A 20,804-nucleotide genomic window follows, 5' to 3' on the forward strand; every position below is an offset into this window, starting at 1 on the left:
ACGAAATATAAATATGCAAAGTATGAGTCTTAAGGGTTCAATCGAGAGAGGGTGCATAGTTTGAGGTGGATGGAAGATGGGAATCTAATGGTTCAAAAGAATGCCTATGCTCATCCAAGGCCTCTTGGACAGTAGAATTGATAAGAGTACTAAGGAGTCTTGAAGCCTACCATGAACATGCTGTACAATCTCTTCAATTTGATCTTCTACCAGTCTGACCGCTTGAGGAGCAGAACCTTCTAGCGAGTGGGTTGAGCAGTAGAAGTGCAAGAAATTTGCTCTCAATGTACCTCATGAAGAAATTAGGGCCAATTTAGGAATGGATCGTTAGAGAACATCTAAAAATTTTTCTATAATAAATTAATAAAGATTTTATTTTTTATCTGATTCGCAGTGAAATAAGGATCAAATCCTCAAAAGATTCTGAATCCAAAGCCTCATAAGGGTTTGAACGTATAAACGCTCTACTTATATTTCACAGAAAAGCAGGATGAAGCTATAGATCGTTATACCTTCTCAAGACAGCAAGAGAAGGAGGATTGGACCTTGGATGAGATGCCTCTCACCAAGGAACCGGACGCCAGGAACTCTTCATAACAAGGGGATGTGGGATGCCCAATAACTCCATGCCAAAGAAGAGGGACCAGTTTCCTCTCTGGCATGCCTCCTCTCTCTCTCTTTCTCTCCTTAGCACACAATCAAATTATTATACTTTGATGGTTAGAGATCCTCCCTATTTATAGATAATTTTTTATGACCTAATAGACTAAGCATCCTAATTCAAATTAGCTTTGAATTAATCCTTCTCTTATCTAATAAGGAATCCTGTTTGAGATAGGATAGGCACCTAACTAGGCACCCTCATACACCCACACCTACACCCAAGTGTGGGGTGGCAATAACGAGCACCCCACCCCTTTTGATCGGCCATGAGGAGAGAGAGAGTCCCAATAAAAATAGACTCTAAGGATCCAATTCAAATATGAATCAATTCAAATCCAATTCGAACATGATTCGAACCAATTTCGAATAGACTATCAATCCCAAACTATTAGGGTTTAGAACTAAGTCTAACTTAGATTTTCAATCTAATTAAGTCTAATTAAATCATATCTAATTTAAAATTAATTAGCACTTAAATTTAATCTCTCATAGACTCCTTGGATCATAGATCATATCTTGTTCATCTTCGAAATTGAATCCGAACCTCATGTCTAGTGCTAGCTAGACATAGTCAATTATTTAATCTCGTATGATCCATAACTTAATTCTTAATCAAGTTAATTTATTTATTCAATTAAGTCATGTACTTTTAAATTGAATATATAGACTTAGGTCAATCTTTTTCTATGTCGTTTGACTTTGTGCATGACTCCATAGGTTCGAACATTAAGTCGGCAGCACAGAAATTATTTTCTATACTAATCGAAGTTACCATCTAGCAATGATTCTTGATATCTGAATAAATTGAATATTTATAAGATAATATTCAAGAATCTATGCATATGATTATCGCATAATTCATCCCTTTAACCCTGAATGCTCTAGGACGATCTTAGGTTAAACTGTCAACCCTAAAAGATCATCCACATTGTATTCCAACCTTTCAAATCTATCATATGGATTATCCTGGTCAAGATTTTAGTAAATTGAAATACAGTGATGCATTAACTCCTATAATCTGGAGGGATCAATTTCATCTTGATACACATATAGACTTTGTAAGTACTTGACTGTATCTAGTAGCCTTCCATCACTGCATTAGAAATGCAGATAGTCTATCACCAAAGTACAACAAGTTGTTTGCAAGTCACTATGATGATCTCAGGTTTGAGAGATACTTATGCCCATATGCTTCACGAGATGCGCTTGATAGCAGAGCACTTAATGGGTGAGTTACTTATTCTGTGATGATGTACTCCTATATCTCATCTGTATGCCATATCAGTATCTCCACACTTCTTGATTAAGAAGATAACCAACCTATATGGTACATAATGACCTTCACTTAATAAATATTATCATCTTTTAATGATGTATCATTTGATCATGAACATGTTTAAGAACTATATGATAAATCCTCCTTTATCGATTACTTTATAATTCTAAGGACTTCATCACAATACAAGAGTTCTAGCAAGAAAGATATAACTTTGTGATGAATGATGTCAAAATAATTTTTATTCATTGATAAATAATTCATATACATATTATAAAATAAGCACAATCATCCAAATGATTGACTTTAGGATATATTTTTCAATAACTCGTACTTGAACTAAAGCTAATTGGGACAGTATCTTATACCCATCTTCCACTTATGATCATTGAACTCTTTGATCCTGAGAGTTTTAGTGAAGGGGTCGGCTATGTTCTTCTTTCCGTCGATCTTCTAAAGTTTGACGTCATCTTGATCCATGATTTCATGTACAAGGTGATAGCGATGCAAAATATGCTTGGTACGCTGGTATGATTTTTGATTCTTTCACTTGAGCTATAGCTCCAGTGCTGTCATAGTACAGCAGAATAGGACCATCAACTGAGGGTGTTACTCCAAGCTCGATGATGAACTTCTGCAACCACACCACCTCTTTTGCAGCATCGGATGCAGCAATGTATTCTGCTTCACATACAGAATTGGCCATAGTATGTTGTTTGAAATTCTTTCAGTATATTGCTCTTCCATTTAAGGTAAATACGTAGCCTAACACATTTTTACTGTTGGGAATAGTGTCTCAAAGCCAATCGTCAACCTATTGACGATTATGCTCTTTCTTGTATTAGTATATGAATTATAAATAAATAAAAATTATTTTGATATTTTTCATCACAGATTGTTTCATCTTCTAATGAACTCCTGTGTTGTGGTGAAGTCCTTAGGACTATATAGACTCGACAAAGGAGGATTTATCGTTTAGTCATTAAACCTGTTCGCGACCAAATGATACGTTGTTACCAAGGACAACAACGTTTATCAAGCATAGGTCATTGTGCGCCATATGGGTTGGTTGTCCTCTTAACCAAGGAGTATGGAGACACTGGTATGGCATACAGGTGAGATGTAAGGGTACATCTATACTGAACGTGACCGACTCCGGAGCCTTTTTTGCTGTCAAGATTTACTTCGATGGGATATGGGCATAACTGTCCCTCCGACCTGAGACCACCATGGTGACTTGCAAGCAACTCATTGCACTTAGGCACTGGACTACCTGAATTTCTAATTCAGTGATGGAAGGCTGCTGGGTGTAGTCAAGTACTTGACTTGTCGATGTGTGTGTCAAGATGGGATTGACTACTCCAGTTCAGGAGCTGTGTATAGTCGTATTTTAATTTAGCAAAACTTTGGCCAGGGTAGTCCTAGTGAGGAGTCATAGGATTAATTGAGTTGAGCAGGATTCGGATGATCTGATCAGGGTTGACAGTTTAACCCTGAGTTGTCCTATATACAGGGGTTAAAAGAGATGAATTATATAGTAACTATATTCACGTAGGTTCTGAATGTTGTGATTGCGATTATTCGACCTATCCAGATATCGGGTATCATTGCTAGATGGTCACTTCGATTAATACAAAAATTGGTTCCTGTGCTACCGGCTTAGGTTCGAACCTGCGAGGTCACACACATTAGAGGTTCCTATCTGATCTGATGGCTGATGAAGAGTCCTAATGCTCATGGACTTTGAGTCCTACGCATCTGAAATTCTGTGATCGAGAATCAAGATTCTTCCACATATTTTGGGTACCGGGGTCAAGAGTCCCACTGGTTTGGGACTTTTTGATCAGGGTTTCATATCGATGGACTCTGATGTCTGATTGCCCATCAGATTTGGACTCAGTATTTATGAGAGATTTAATTAGTAATTTGATTACTAATTAACTTAATTTGATGGAGTAATTATTTTTGGATCAAGTCCAATTGAATTGGATTCAGTTGGGTTTGACCCGATTAGGTTAAGTATTGACCTAATCGCTAAGGTGGTTTGGTCCCTAATCTAATCAAGGGTTGGGCTTAGTCAATTCTTGATTTGACTAGGATTTTATTAAGCCTAATTAAGTTGAATTTAACTTAGTCTAATTGTGCCTAACCTATTTTGATTAGGTTGGCTCAATTAGGTTCAAACCACTTTGACCTCATCTCCCTGCGCCACTTCACTTATCTGCGCCCATTTGAATTCACGAGAAACGAGTTCTCATGAATTTTCTCCCACGCAGAAGCCATCCCATGCCCCTTCTTTATGCACCATTTTGAATGGATAAAGATGAGATTGGTTGGCCATTCAAATTCAAAAGATGTTTGAATTTGAATAGTTAACAAATCCCTGTGCCATCCCTTTATTTTGTGCGCCACTTCTTCCACACGAGGAAAGGTTTCTCGTAAAAATTATCCACACACAAAGTAGCCCACGCCCCTCTCTTCTCACGCCAAGAGTGGATAAACATGAGTTGGTTGGCATTTGAATTCAAATTCGATTTGAATTCAAATGAGCAACCACTTATCTTTATCCTCTCACGCGGAGAAAACGCTGCAAAGATGCGTTTTGCACTATTTTTAAAAGGAAGAGAAGATAAGGCATGCGCTAATCTGATCCTAGAAAGAAGGGTGGCATGAGAAAGCTTTTCTTCGATGAGAAAAGAAAAGAAAGAAACAGAGTGGGCGCAAGTTTCTTCGATGAGTACCCTAGGGTTTCGGCCTAGGATTCGGGAAGTGAGAAGGTGAGCTACGAGTGTCGTGAGCCCACCAAACTTCAGAGAGAGCTTCATCAATCTTTCAAGTACATCTGCTGATAATTCAGAGCATCTGAAGAGTCAGCAGATCAAGATCGAAGGAGTTCGATCAGTATCAGCCGTCAAAAGGGTTCTAAAATGAACTAGCATTCGTGAGGAGTCGATCAGCCCGAGAGCTTTGTGTGGACGATCTGCAGAGGTCAGATATACTGTGTGGTTATATTATAATGATTAGATCCTTCCGACGATGATCAGATTACGATGATTGACTATCCGCACAAAGGTAATGTATTCTGAACACATAACAGTAAAATGTTTACTGTAGAAGTTTGAATTTTAAATTTAAATGCATGCTATATATATCATATTTAGATTCTTGTATAGGGTTAATACATGTTAGTTAACTAGATTAATTAATAATTTTTGCTGTAAAATTATAATTTTGAAAAAGTTTTAAAATTACCGTTTTACCCCTGCACTCAAATTTTACTTCAAATGGTATCAGAGCAGGTTCTAAAATATGATATACATTTACATGCATAAATTAAGTAGTAATCTAAAAATTTAAATTTAAAATTTAAAATTTAAAATTTGAAATTTAAAATTTGAAATTCAAAATTCAAAAATTTGAAATTCAAAATTTAAAATTTAAAATTTAAAATTTGTTTGAAATTTCAAATTTAAAATTCAAAATTTAAAATTTAAAATTTGAAATTTAAAATTTAAATTTTGAAATTGATATATTTAGATATACTTGATCCAAGTAGCAAGTAGTTTAATGGATTGGTTGCTATGGTCGTCCGATCATAGGAGAAAAGTAGGGTTTAAAAGCCCTCTCCTCCCATTCGATGGGGTTCTCCTATGGCGGTAGGGGTACCGATGCGATTATATCCCATACAGACGAAGCAGCAAAAGGACTTAATTGTAAAGGTTCAATTGTGAAATTTATCATGAATATGTTAGATTAGATCTAAAAGAATATTCATGATTTATTTTGATTGAGTTATTTTCTGTTATGTAATTAGCAATAGGATTGCTGTTTATGAAATGTGCTGATCCGTTTATGAAATGAGTCAACACAATTGGTGAACAGAAAATAAAATCTTTCAAATTTAAAAATTATTTTCGAAATGCCAAACCCTGACCCATCAGCTCAAATACTTAATTAAAAGAATTAAGTGTTGTCTAGTTGGTCTAGAATTGTGAATTAAGACCTAAGACAATTGCATAAACTTGTGGGTCAATGGGTTAGATGGATTAGGTCCATAATTGGATTAGACCTAAGGTTAGCTTAAAGAAATGGACTAAATTAGAGTAATTGATCAAATCTAATCAAAAATTGAATTAGATTAGGTCAAGGACACTCTAGACTCAACTCCAATAGTTGTAGTTGAATGGATCCATGTCTTTAACTAGATCAAGATGGACTTAATTCATGGCTATGCGGTGGAATCCTATTTACTCAGTTGATCAAATTAAAACTAATGAATCGGTTGGTGTCTAAGGTAAGTACGGTAGTCTGACCAGTGGTTTTTAAGTGGGAGCTACTCGTATTGATTCAATCTCTGACGAGTTAATGGCTTATCCTCACCACTGAACTCACTTACCTGGCCAACCTGGTGAGTTAGGTTTTGATTAGATCACTTGGTGATTAGGGCTCACTCATGTCATTAGGTAAATCAGTGTGATTGATTTAGGTGCTCCTAATACCGGCTTTAATTAAATCCTTTTTAATTTGACTTGGTGAAGTCAGTGGGAGGATTGAAATTGGCTGGATAATTTCTTCTCTTCTATCCTTTAATAAAAATCTTCAAAAATTATTAGGTCCCTAAAATGATTAAGTTATAGTGATAACTAAGTCATAGCCTTCCATTAGGTGAGTGATAATGAGTCCATTAGTTTAATAATCATTGGAGGCCCAAAGGCCTGGTGCTTATTGACTAATGGAATTATCATTCATAATATGATAATTTGGTTGAGTCATTCTGATGGTGGTCAGGTTGAACGGCCATGTTGGGAATAGTGTCCCAAAGTTAATCATCAGCCTGTTGACGGTTGTGCTCATTTTTGTATATGTATATGAATTATGAATTAATAAAAATTATTTTGATATTTTTTCATCACAAAATATTTCATCTTCTAATAAACTCCTATGTTGTGGTGAAGTCCTTAGGACTATTTAGACTCGACAAAGGAGGATTTGTTGTTTGGTCCTTAAATCTGTTCACGACCAAATGATACGTTATTACCAAGGATGACAACGTTTATCAAGCATAGGTCGTTGTGTGCCATATAGGTTGGTTGTCCTCTTAACCAATGAGTGTGGAGACACTGGTATGGCATACAGGTGAGATGTAAGGGTACATCTGCACTGAATGTGACCGACTCCGGAGCTATTTTTGCTGTCAAGATTTACTCCGATGAAATATGGGTATAAATATCTCTCCGATCTGAGACCACCACGATGACTTGCAAGCAACTCACTGCACTTAGGCACTGGACTACCTGAATTTTTAATTCAGTGACGGAAGGCTGCTAGGTGTAGTCAAGTACTTGACTTGTCGGTGCGTGTGTCAAGATGGGATTGACCACTCCAGTTTAGGAGCTGTGTATAGTCGTATTTCAATTTAGCAAAATCTTGGCCAGGGTAGTCCTTGTGAGGAGTCACAGGACTGTTTAAGTTGAGCACAATTCGGATGATCTGATCAGGGTTGACAGTTTAACCCTGAGTCATCCTAAACATAGGGGTCAAAAGGATGAATTATACAGTAAGCATATTCATGTAGGTTCTGAGTGTTGCGATTGTGACTCTTCAATCTATCCGAATATCGGGTACCATTGCTAGATGGTCACTTCGATTAGTACAGAAATTGGTTCCTGTGCTACCGGCTTAGGTTCGAACCTGCGGGGTCACACACATTAGAGGTTCCTATCTGATCTGATGCCTGATGTAGAATCCTACATGTTTGGAACTCAATGATCGAGAATCAGGATTCTCTGATCACGAGTTCCACACATTATGGGTACCGGGGTCAAGAGTCCCACTGGTTGGGACTTTTCGATCAGGGTTACATATCGATGAATTCTGATGCTTGATTGCCTATCGGATTTGGACTCAATTTTTATGAGAGATTTAATTAGTTATTTGATCATTAATTAACTCAATTTGATTGAGTAATTATTTTTAGATCAAGTCCAATTGAATTGGATTCAGTTGGGTTTGACCCGATTAGGTTAAGAGTTGACCTAATCGTCGAGATGGTTTGGTCCCTGATTTGATCAGGGGTTGGGCTTAATCAATTCTTGATTTGATTAGAATTTTATTAAGCCTAATTAAGTCTAATTTAGTTAGGTTTAAATTAGTCTAATTGGACCTAACTTATTTGATTCAATTAGGTTGGTTTAAATAATTAAACCACCTTGACCCAATCTCCATGCGCCACCTCACTTCCATTGCACCCATTTGAATTCATGAGAAGGAACTTCTCATAAATTTTTTCCTCACGCCAAGCCCTCTCCACGTCCCACTTTAATGTGCTATATGAATGGATAAGGATGATTGGTTGGCCATTTAAATTCAAAATAAAATTTGAATTTGAATGGGCATTCAATCTTTGCACCTTATCCTTTTTTTTACGCCCCATTTATTACATGAGAAAAGGTTTCTCATGAAATCACTCCATGCACAATTTAAGCCATGCCTCATGCCTTTTGTGGATAAGGGATGAGTTGGTGTCCATTTGAATTTAAAATTTGATTTGAATTCAAATGTGCAATTACTCATCTTTATCCTTTCTTTTGGATAAGATGTTTGACGTGGTTATAAAAGGAGGAGAAGAGTGGGGCATGCAAGAAGAAGATTTTTGAAAAAAAATTTTGGGGTGTGAGAAGTCTTGTGCGTGAGAAGGAAGTCCATATCCTTCCAAGAGAAAAAGAAAGAAAAGAAAGAAAAGTGGGTGCAAGGTTTCTGATGAGTTTCCTAGAGTTTTAGCCTGGGGTTCGGGAAGTGAGAAAGTGAGCTACGAGTGTCGTGAGCCCATAAAATCTCAGAAAGATCTTCAACATCCTCTCAAGAACGTCTGTTGATGATCCAGAGCATTCAAAGAATCGACAGACATTGATCGAAGGAGTTCGATCAGCATTGGCCGTTAAAAGGGCTCTACAACGAGCTAGCACTCGTGAGGAGTCGATCAGATCGGAAGCTTCATGTGGCCGATCTGTAGAGGCCAGACATGCTATGTGGTTGTATTACAACGATCAGACTCTCCCGACGGTGATCAGATTGCGGCGATCTACTACCCGCACAAAGGTATTGTGTTCTGAACACATTACAATAAAGTATTTATTGTTCAAATTTAAATTTCAAATTTAAATACATGCATGCTATATATCATATTTAGATCTTAGTGTAGGATAAATTTATATTAACTAATTAGATTAATTAATATTTTTTCACTATAAAATCATAATTTTAAAAAATTTAAAATTACCATTTTACTCCTGCACTGAATTTTCTCCATAAATGGTATCAGAACCGGTTCTTAGATATGATATATATTTGCATGCGTAGATTAAGTTGTAATCTAAAAGTTTAAATTTGAAATTTGAAATTCAAAATTTAAAATTTGAATTTTGAAAGTTGTTCGAAATTCAAAATTCAAAAATTTAAAATTCAAAATTTGAAATTCAAAATTTGAAATTCAAAAAATTTGAAATTTAAAATTTGTTTGAAATTTGAAATTAAAAATTTAAAATTTGAAATTTGAAATTTAAAATTTAAATTTTAAAATTGGTATATTTAGATATACTTGATCCAAGTAGCAAGTAATCGAATTGGGTTGGTTGCCATGGCCGTCCGGTCATAGGAGAAAAGCAGGGTTTAAAGGCCCTCTTCTCCCATTCGATGGGGTCTCCTATAGTGATAGGGGTGCCACTGTAATTATATCCCATGCTGATGAAGCAGTGAAAAGAATTAATTATAAAGGTTCCATTGTGAAATTTATCATGAATATGTTAGAATAGATCTAAAGAAATATTCATGATTTATTTTGATTGAGTTATTTTCTGTTATGTAATTAGCAATAGGATTGCTATTTATGAAATATGCTGATCTATTTGTGAAATGAGTCAACATATTTGGTGAATAGAAAATAAAATCTTTCAAATTTAAAAATTATTTTCGAAATGCCAAACCTTAACCCATCAGCCAAAATACTTAATTAAAAGAAGTAAGTGTTGTCTAGTGGGTCTAGAATTGTGAATTAAGACCTAAGACAATTGCATAAACTTGTGGATCAATGGGTTAGATGGATTAGGTCCATAATTGGGTTAGACCTAAGGTTAGCTTAAAGAAATGAACTAAATTAGAGTAATTGGTCAAATCTAATCAAAAATTGAATTAGATTAGGTCAAGGATACTCTAGACTCAACTCCAATAGTTGTAGTTGAATGGGTCCATGTCTTTAACTAGACCAAGATGGACTTAATTCATGGCTATGCGGTGGAACCCTATTTACTAAGTTGATCAAATTAAAGCTAATGAACTGGTTGGTGTCTAAGGTAAGTTTGATAGTTTGACCAGTGGTTTTTAAGCGGGAGCTACTCGCAGTGATTTGATCTCTGACGAGTTAATGGCTTATCCCCACCACTGATCTCACTTACCTGGCCAACCTGGTGAATTAGATTTTGATTAGATCACTTGGTGATTAGGGCTCACCCATGTCATTAGGTAAATCAGTTTGACTGATTTAGGTGCTCCTAATGCCAGATTTAAGTAAATCCTTTTTAATCTGACTTGGTGAAGTCAGTGGGAGGATTGAAATTGGTTGGATATTTTTTTCTCATCTATCCTTTAATAAAATCTTCAAAAATTATTAGGTCCCTAAAAATGATTAAGTTATATTGATAACTAAGTCATAGCCTCCTATTAAGTGAGTGATAATGAGTCCATTAGTTTAATAATCATTGGAGGCCCAAAGGCCTGGTGCTTATTGACTAATGAAATTATCATTCATAATATGATAATTTGGTTTGAGTCTTTCTGATGGTGATCAAGTTGGCCAGCCAAAGTCAGGCCTGATCATTTATTGGTCCGATTCATCAAATCAAATCATGTTAATGGTTGGACCTAACCAGATCTTTTCAGTGGAGGCCAAAGCCTACTGATTAGGTTCTGGGACAAAATCAATTACTAGAAGTTGTTTAGAGAAACAACTGGTTATAAACTTACCCATAGATGCACATGGGTTGACCAACCAAAGTTGGGCTCGTGTGTAGTCTGTGTGGATTCTAGTACCCACTAAGGAATTAAAGTAATTCATCGAATTGAAGGTTGAGGCTACCAGTTCATAAAAATACTGGGAGAAACTTTAGACTAAAGTTCAAGTCTTTAGTATTTATAATTTATGTACTAATAGAGGTCTGATTTTCCTTTATGCAGCTATGGCCACTACCCTGTCCCTCTGGTCATTATTAGATAATGACAAGCTCATGGGACCTAATTTCGATAGCTGGTATCAAAAATTAAAAATCATCCTTGAGCATGAGCGGATCCTTTATGTAGTAACAGATCCTGCACCTGAGGAGCCAGCCCCGAACGCTCGAGGAACGATCCGAGACACTTACCAGAAGTGGCTCAATGATCGCACCACCATTCGGTGCATTATGCTGGCGGCAATGAATGATGAGTTCACCTGCAGGTTCGAGAATGCCCTACATAGGAGATGCTTCAAATGTTGAACGACTCCTTTGGCACGCCTGACGATATTGAAAGGCACAAAACTAGTTGTGCCATTTTCAATGCTCGGATGAGGGATGGAGCCTCAGTCACTGATCATGTATTGTACATGATCGAAATGATTGAGTGCCTAAGTAAACTGGGCTTTCCCCTGCACGAGCAGCTCGGTAAGGATGCGATCCTTAATTCATTGCCCAAGTCCTTCCTCCCTTTCCTTACTCATTTTCGGATGACAAAGCTTGCAGTGAACTACCACGGTTTGTTGGGGTTGCTGCAGAACTTTGAGAAGGATCACCAGCTCCATAAGGAGTCGATGAATATTGTGGGAGGGTCTTCTTCTGGTCGTTGACCCTTTAAGAAAGGAAAGAAGAAGAACAAGAAGAAAAAGAATAAGAAGGTGCAGCTGCATGCTGGGACGTCTGCACAGGGTCAGACCAAGAAGCGCAAGCCCGACCAGAGCCAGGCGGAGTGCTTCTTTTGCAAGAAGCAGGGGCACTGAAAGAGGAATTGTCCTCTATACATTGCCTCCCTGGACCCGAACAGGCCGAAGAAGAAGCAAGGTACTTATATGATAACATCTTGCAACTTTTTCGTTTGTGATACTACTGCCTGGGTATTGAATACCGGAAGCCCTTATCCTATTTGCAACTCGATGCAGGGTCTGCTGGTCAGTAGGAGATTTGATGAAGGTGATAGATTCCTGAACGTTAGAGATGGAAGCAAAGTTCTAGTTCTAGCATTAGGAATCATGAACCTTGTAATCAATTTTTGAAATATAATTCTAAGTGAATGTCACTATTGTCCAAGCTTTTTATTAAATATTATTTTTGTAGGCCTTTTGGCCATGAACGGTTATCAATTTTTAATAAAAGAAAATGTTTGCAATATCATTTTGAATGGTGTTACAATGTTTGTTGGACAACTTAATAATAGAATTTACTTTCTATCACAATCTGTTAATGTGGTTCAAACCTCCGGTAAACATCCTAAAATAGATAATGTGTCAGAAGTCTACCTTTGACACTGTAGGCTAGGTCATATCAATAAGAACAGGATAAACAGGTTAGCTCAAGAAGAAGTCTTGAAGTAGGTGATTGTGAATCACTTCCAACCTGTGAGTCCTGTCTTCTTGGTAAAATGACCAAATCACCTTTTAATGAAAAAGGTGAGCGAGCCAGTGAACTCTTGGGTTTGGTACATTCTGATGTATGTGGACCCATGAGCTCAAGTGCAAGAGGTGGATATTTCTACTTCATAACCTTCACAGACGACCTATCGAGGTATGGATATGTCTATTTAATAAAGCATAAGCCGGAGTCATTTGAAATGTTCAAACTATTCTGAAATGAGGTAGAAAAATAAACTGAAAAATGTATTAAAACTCTTCGATCTGATCGAGGAGGTGAATACCTTTCCAATGATTTTCTGACATATCTTGGAGAGAATGAGATTCTCTCTCAGTGGACACCTCCTGGAACACCACAGCATAATGGTGTGTCTGAAAGAAGAAATCGGATCATGTTGGACATGGTTCGATCCATGATGGGGTTTGTTGGTCTGTCGATCTTCCTCTGGGGATATGCGCTCGAATCGACTTGTTACCTTCTAAATAGAGTTTCGAGTAAGTCTATAACCAAAACGCCATATGAGATATGGATAGGACGTAAGCCAGTACTCTCGCACCTTAGGATTTGGGGGTGTCTGGCTTATGTTAAACATTTAATTACGGACAAGTTTGGACCTAGGTCTGACAAGTGTAATTTTATAGGGTACCCAAAAGAGACCAAAGGGTATTACTTCTACCTAGCTGATGAGCAAAAAGTATTTGTCAGCCTTAAGGCAATCTTTTTGGAAAAGGAGTTCCTTGGTGAAGGGACTGTTGCCTCTAAGGTCGAACTTGACGAAGTTTGACAGGTGAAAAAACTGACACAAGTTGCTGAACCTGAATCGGATTTGATTAGATCAGATCTGGAGCCCATTGTTCAAGCACCCTTAAGGCGATTTGGTAGAGTACCACGTCAACCGGACAGATACTATGATTTCTTGGTCCGGGACGGCAATCCTATCGAACTTGATGAAAATGATAAAGATCCGATCACCTACATGGATGCAATGCAGAGATCCGACTCTGAGAAATGGCTGGAGGCCATGAAATCCAAAATGGAGTCCATGAAGGTCAACGATGTGTGGACATTGGTTGACCCATCCGAAGGAGTAAAACCCATAGGGTGTAAATGGGTCTTCAAGAGGAAGAGAGGCATAGACGGAAAGGTGGAAACCTATAAAGCCCGTTTGTGTTGCTCCTTGGATTGATTTTGATGATTACAAAGCATTTGAAGGGTTACTAATGATTTTCGCTTGAAAAAGACTTATTGCATTTCAGGGGCAAAATTATAATTTTATCTAACCCTGATTTGAAAGCATCAAGTGCTAGAACAAAAGATTTGTGATCCACTGATGAAAATTTTATAATTTTTGGACATGTATTTTGAAAGATATCTATGTTTGAAAATTTGAGTCGACCCCATGAGTCGACTCATGGCACAAAGGGCTGATTGGCACACAGAATTTTCTGGCTGGCACAGTCTGTGAGTCGACCCCAGGCATGAGTCGACCCATGAGTCGAGCTCTGCTATTTTTAGGCCAAAATTATAGAACCAATATTTTCTGCTGTTTTCCTCAGAGGTCGACCCCATGAGTCGACCCATGAGTATGAGTCGACCCATGAGTCGACTCCTGTGACGAAAAGTTTCGCAACGGCTAGTTTTTAACCTATTTTAAGTGTATTTAATGCTCATTTAATGTGGTCTAACGGCTCTATTTCAGCCCAGATTGCTCTCCACCATTCTTTAAAGCTATAAAAGGGACAAAAAGGTGGGAATCATCAAGAAGAGAGATTTTTGAAAAGAGAATTCAAGCATACTTTTCAGCCCTAAGCAAGAGCTCACTCAAGGCATTCAAGAAGCTTTTAATTCAAGCTCACCAACTCCTCAAGTGCTCATTCAAGTCTCCAACAACCTTGAGGAAATAGAAAGAGGGTTCTTCTATTTGAGTAAAGTGTATTTAAAGTCTCATTCGCTCATTAAAGGAGCTTCTTTTGTATTTTTCTGTGCTATTAATTGTAATACTCTCTTTGAGGTATTATTTTTATTTTGGAAGGGTTTCAAAATAAGGAAAGGTTGATCCAAACCTTGAATCAGATTGTATTGGGTTGGCTTGTACCCGAAAAATAAGTGGACTAGCTTGAGATAGCTAGAGTCAGAGTTTCCGACGAGTGTATTCAGGTTGAATACAAGTTAGTGATTGGAATTCCAAGTAGGAGCTTGGGAAGTGGATGTAGGTGCAAGGTTGGCACCGAACCACTATAAATCCTCTTGTTTGTGTTGTGCCTAATTGCTCTTCTCTAGAACTTCTTTATTCTATTGCATTCTTGCATTTAACCATTAACCTTGAATCAACTATACTCTCCTTATTTATTTAGCTATTGTTAAATAATTTTCATAAGATATAAGTTAAGGTTAAAATTTTTAGAAACCCAATTCACCCCCCCTCTTGGGTTGCATAGCTGGGCAACAAGTGGTATCAGAGCCGGTGCTCTAGCCCTACTTTGATCTAACCAATCAAAGAGCTAAAGATCTATGGCAACTCAAGTTGGCACTTCTCTAGCCGAGGGGCAGTCCACTAACCGACCTCCACTTTTCAATGGGTCCAACTATACCTATTGGAAAAGCTCGATGAAAATCTTCATTCAAGCACTCGACTATGATATGTGGAGTATCATAGTAAACGGCCCTCACACACCCACTAAAATTATTGATGGTGTGGAATCAGCCAAATCCGAAAAAGAGTGGGATGAGGTTGATAAGAAAATGGCCCAACTAAATGCTAAAGCTATGAATGTTTTATACTGTGCTCTTGATGCTAATGAATTTAATCGCATTTCAACTTGCTTGTCTGCTAAAGAAATATGGATAGATTAGAAGTAACCCATGAAGGAACTAATCAAGTAAAGGAGTCCAAAATTAACATGCTCGTGCATAAATATGAACTTTTTAAAATGGAGCATGATGAGTCTATAACTGAAATGTTTACTCGCTTTACTGATATTATAAATGTTTAAAGAGTCTTGGTAAGTCCTATTCTAACAGTGAGCTTGTAAGAAAGATTCTCAGGTCCTTACAAGAACTTGGAAGCCAAAGTGACTGCTATCCAAGAAGCCAAAGATCTGAACATCCTACCTTTGGAAGAGCTTTTGGATCATTGATGACACATGAGCTGAGCATGAAACAACATCAAGAGGAAGAAGTCAAAAAGAAGAGAAAATGCCCTCAAATCCACAGCTCAACCAGATGAAGAAACTGATGACATCGAAAATGAAGAGCAGGATGAAGAGATGCACTCATTACCAGAAGGTTCAGAAGTTTTTGAGGAAAAGAAAATAAGGAATGAGGAAGAGGCCACTCACAAAAGGGAAACAGAGCAAAGAAAAGGATAAAGACCAACCCTTATCTGCTATGAATGCAAGAAACGGGACACTTCAAGTCCGAATGCCCACAACTGAAGAAGGGTCTCAAGAAGTACAAGAAGAAGGCCATGATGGCCACTTGAGTGGGAGTGATGACTCAAGCTCCGAAGAGGAAGACTCAACTGAACAAGCAACTTGTGCCTTATGGCACATAAAAATGAGGTAAATTCTGAAACTCATAGTGACTTTACATTTGAAGAACTTCATGAAGCTTTTTATGATTTAATTGATAAACTAAAGAAACTAGGGATAAAGAACAAAGATCTAAAATCAAAAAATAATCTTTACTGAAACAAAATGAAAGCATTTCAATTGAAAAATCTATCCTGTTTCAAGAAAATCAAAATTTAAAGAATGAAATTGCAAGCTAAAACAATAGTTGAAAAATTCACCTTGAGTTCTAATAAACTTAATATGATTCTTGAAAATCAAAAGGCCGTGTATGATAAGGCTGGACTTGGCTATAACCCCTTGAAGAAATAAAAGTATCTGGAAAATATCTATGTAAACTCTTCAAGTAACAAGTTTTCTAATATTATTTGCTTCAAATGTGGTAGAGTAGGACACAAGTCATACACTTGCTTCTCTAAAAATCTGTAAACTCAAATGTAAAGAAAATATGGGTTCCAAAAGGAACCATTATGACTAACCAAAAAGGACCCAAGAAAGCTTGGGTACCTAAAAAAAAACTTGACTTTTGCCTGCAGGTGTGTCTAGCATCCCAAGGAGAAAACAGAAAATAGTATCTTGATAGCGGATGCTCGAGACACATGACTAGTGATGAATCCCAATTCATCACACTTGATGCTAAGAATGGAGGGATGGTCACCTTTGGAGACAATGGTAAAGGAAAGATCATCGGTATAGGTAACATTGGTATCACTCCCTCCAAGTACATTGAAAATATTTTGTTAGTAGATGGTTTAAAGCATAATTTACTAAGCATTAGTCAATTTTGTGATAAAGGATATAAAGTTATTTTTGAATCTTCTGTTTGCATTGTAACTAGTCTATTAATGAAGGCATTAAATTTGTTGGACATAGACATGGTAATATTTATATGGTAGATTTGAATGATCTATCCAAGATAAACATGCAATGCCTAGTATCCTTGAATGCAAGATTAATGAGACTAGTTGGCTTTGGCATCGTAGGCTTACACATATTAGCATGCATTCACTTTCAAAACTCATTAAGAAGGAATTGGTTCTTGGTTTGCCAAAATTGAACTTTGAAAAGGATAGAATCTGTGATGCATGCCAACTAGGTAAACAAACAAGAGTTTCATTTAAATCTAAAAATATTGTTTCAACTTCTAGACGTTTAGAGCTATTGCACATGGATTTATTTGGACCTACTAGAACTACTAGTCTAGGAGGAAAACGATATGGTTTTGTAATTATTGATGATTTCTCTCGTTTTACATGGGTTTTCTTTTTGGCACACAAGGATGAAACTTTTCAGGTTTTCTCTAAATTTTATCGAAAAGTCACAAATGAGAAAGGATTTTCAATTCAAAATATTCAAAGTGATCATGGAACTGAATTTGAAAATCAAGATTTTGAAAAGTTTTGTGATGAAAAAGGAATAGGCCACAATTTTTCAGCACCTAGGACACCCAACAAAATGGGTAGTAGAAAGAAAAAATAGAACCCTAGAAGAAATGGCCCGTACCATGCTATGTGAAAGCAACCTTCCAAGATACTTTTGGGCGGAAGCTATTAACACAGCATGTTACATATTAAATTGTGCTTTAATTAGAAAATTTTAAAGAAAACCTCCTATGAGCTTTGGAAAGGAAGAAAATCTAATATTGCATATTTTCATATTTTTGGTTGTCGATGTTTTGTATTAAACAATGGTAAAGAAAGACTTGAAAATTTGATGCAAAATCGATGAAGCAATCTTTCTTGGTTACTCCTCCTCTAGTAAAGCTTTTAGGGTTTTTAACAAAAGAACCTTAGTAGTAGAGGAGTCAATACATGTTGTCTTTGATGAAACTAACGATCTTCTTCAAGAAGAATGAAGGTGTTGATGATGCAGATCCTCTTATAGAAGGAATGAAGAGATCACTCTGAAAGATTCAACAATTCAAGATGATGAGGAACATGAAGACAAACGGATGAGGGAGGTGAAGAACAACAAGAACAACCTCAAGGTACAAATGACCTACCCAAAGAATGGAGGTATGTTCACAATCACCCTAAGGAGCTAATTATTGGTGATCCTATGCATGGGGTAAGAACTGTTCTTCACTTAAAGATGTATTCAATCATTTTCTTTTGTCTCTCATTTGAACCTAAAACCATTGAAGAAGCTGAAAAAGATTATAACTGGATTAATGCAATGCAAGAAGAACTTAATCAATTTGAAAGAAATAATGTATGGACTTTAGTATCAAGACCTAAAAATTATTCAATAATTGGCACAAAATGGGTTTTTAGGAATAAATTAGATGAACATAGAAATGTAATAAGAAATAAAGCAAGATTGGTTACTAAAGGTTATAATCAAGAAGAAGGAATTGATTTTGATGAGACCTTTGCACCTATTGCTAGATTAGAGGCAATTAGACTTCTACTTGCATATGCTTGCTTTATGAAATTTAAATTATTTTAAATGGATGTCAAAAGTGCCTTTTTAAATGGATATATTGCTGAAGAAGTCTATGTAGAACAACCCCAGGTTTTGAAAATCATGTTTTTCCTAATCATATTTTTAAATTAAATAAAGCTCTATATGGTTTGAAACAAGCACCCAGGGCTTGGTATGATAGGCTAAGCAAATTTTTACTTAATAATATTTTTCAAGAGGAAATGTAGACACAACCCTTTTCATTAAAAGAAATCAAGATGATATATTAGTTATACAAATATATATTGATGACATTATCTTTGGGTCTACTAATGAATCTCTCTGTCAAGATTTTGCAAAGCTCATGCAGGAGAAGTTCGAGATGAGTATGATGGGAAGAACTTACATTCTTTCTCGGACTCTAAATCAAACAAACAAAGGAAGGAATCTCCATCACCCAAAGCAAGTACACAAGGAAATTACTTAAAAGATTTGGAATGGAGAACTCCAAAGCAATTGGCACACCCATGAGCCCTTCATGTAAGCTTGACAAGGATGAAGAAGGTAAAAGTATAGACTTAAAATATTATAGAGGTATGATTGGCTCTCTACTATATTTAACTGCTAGCAATCTGATATTATATTTAGTGTTTGTCTTTGTGCTCGATTTCAATCTAATCCTAAAGAATCTCACTTGAATGCTGTTAAAAGAATCCTTAGATATTTGAATGGTACTCAAACTCTAGGATTATGGTACTCTAAGGACTCATTAATTGATTTAATAGGATATTCAGATGCTGATTTTGCTGGATGTAGATTAGATAGAAAAAGTACTAGTGGAACTTGCCAATTTCTTGGAGTTAATCTAATCTCTTGGTTTAGCAAGAAACAAAATTCGGTAGCACTGTCTACGACGAGGCCGAATACATTGCAGTCGGAAGTTGTTGTGCTCAAATCTTGTGGATTAAGCAACAACTCGAAGATTTTGGTATCAAACTTAATGAAACTCCCATAAGATGTGATAACACTAGTGCTATAAATCTTACTAAAAATCCAATTCAGCATTCTAGGTCCAAACATATTGAAATCAGACATCATTTCATAAGAGAACATGTTCAAAATAAAGACATAATTCTTGACTATGTTTGTACTGAAAAATAATTAGCCGACATCTTTACAAAGGCCCTAAGTGAAGATAGATTCTGTGAAATTAGGAGAGAACTAGGAATCCTTGATCCATCTGCTTAAATGTCTCTCTAATCCAAGGGATCAATGTCAAAAACTCCTTGAACTTAATTCTCACCATTTCTCTTGGGCTTAAAAGCTCAAAATTATCATTCTCATAATTGATCATTGAGCAAATATCCTTCTCCTAAAGTTTCAAATTTTTTGAAAATTGTCTCATCATTTTTCTGAGTTTCAATGTGCCATGAGTCGACCCCTAGGGTCGACCCAAGGGCAAACTTGTAGTTTTTGGCTAAAATCCCACGGGCTCCTTCTTTTTGTTGAAAACCCATCCTTTGAGCCGACCCATTCCACCGTCTTCTTCCTCCCTCCAAGCCATAGGTCCCCTTTTCTTCTTCTCCAAACCCAAGTCCTTCCCCCAAGACTCTTCTCCCATCACCCCTTACACCTCAAATCGACCCTTAGGAATCAAGTTCTTCCCCTTTTCCACCTTGTTTGGAGCGGATTGAGCGTGCCCTAGATTCTACCCTTCTCTTCCAAATCGGGTATCACTCCTCCAAAAATCCCATCCTTCCACTAAAACTCTTCATCTCACCCTCACATTTGCTCTCCCAAGCTCCGTGATAGCCTCATCAGTGCAATGGCTCCGAAAATGAAGCTCCCACAAAGAAGGAAGTCGGTCCGCGAGTTGGAAGAAGGCGTGCGCAGGAAGAGACAGGCAACCCAGACCTCATCAGCCTCAATCCCTGCTCGGCATCTGCTCCAGCTACTTCTCGGTCTCCATTAAGCCCCAGTAAGATTCTCTTATCTGATAGAAAGGTAGAACCCGGAAAAAATGTAGATTTCAGATTCTTTGAAAAAGAGGGGTTCTCTATCGGTTCAAAAATCAAGGATCAAGGTTGGGATTCTACTGCTCACTTAAAGAAATTACCTATATGGATTTGGTTAGGAAATTTTATCTGAACTTGAGCTATGGCAATGGAACAGTAACATCCACTGTTAAGGGTATAGAAATCTGTCTAGATCCTGTACTTTTGGGAGAAATTCTTCATTTAC

This window comes from Elaeis guineensis, chromosome 3, assembly GCF_000442705.2.
Source record: "Elaeis guineensis isolate ETL-2024a chromosome 3, EG11, whole genome shotgun sequence".
NCBI lineage: Eukaryota > Viridiplantae > Streptophyta > Magnoliopsida > Arecales > Arecaceae > Elaeis > Elaeis guineensis.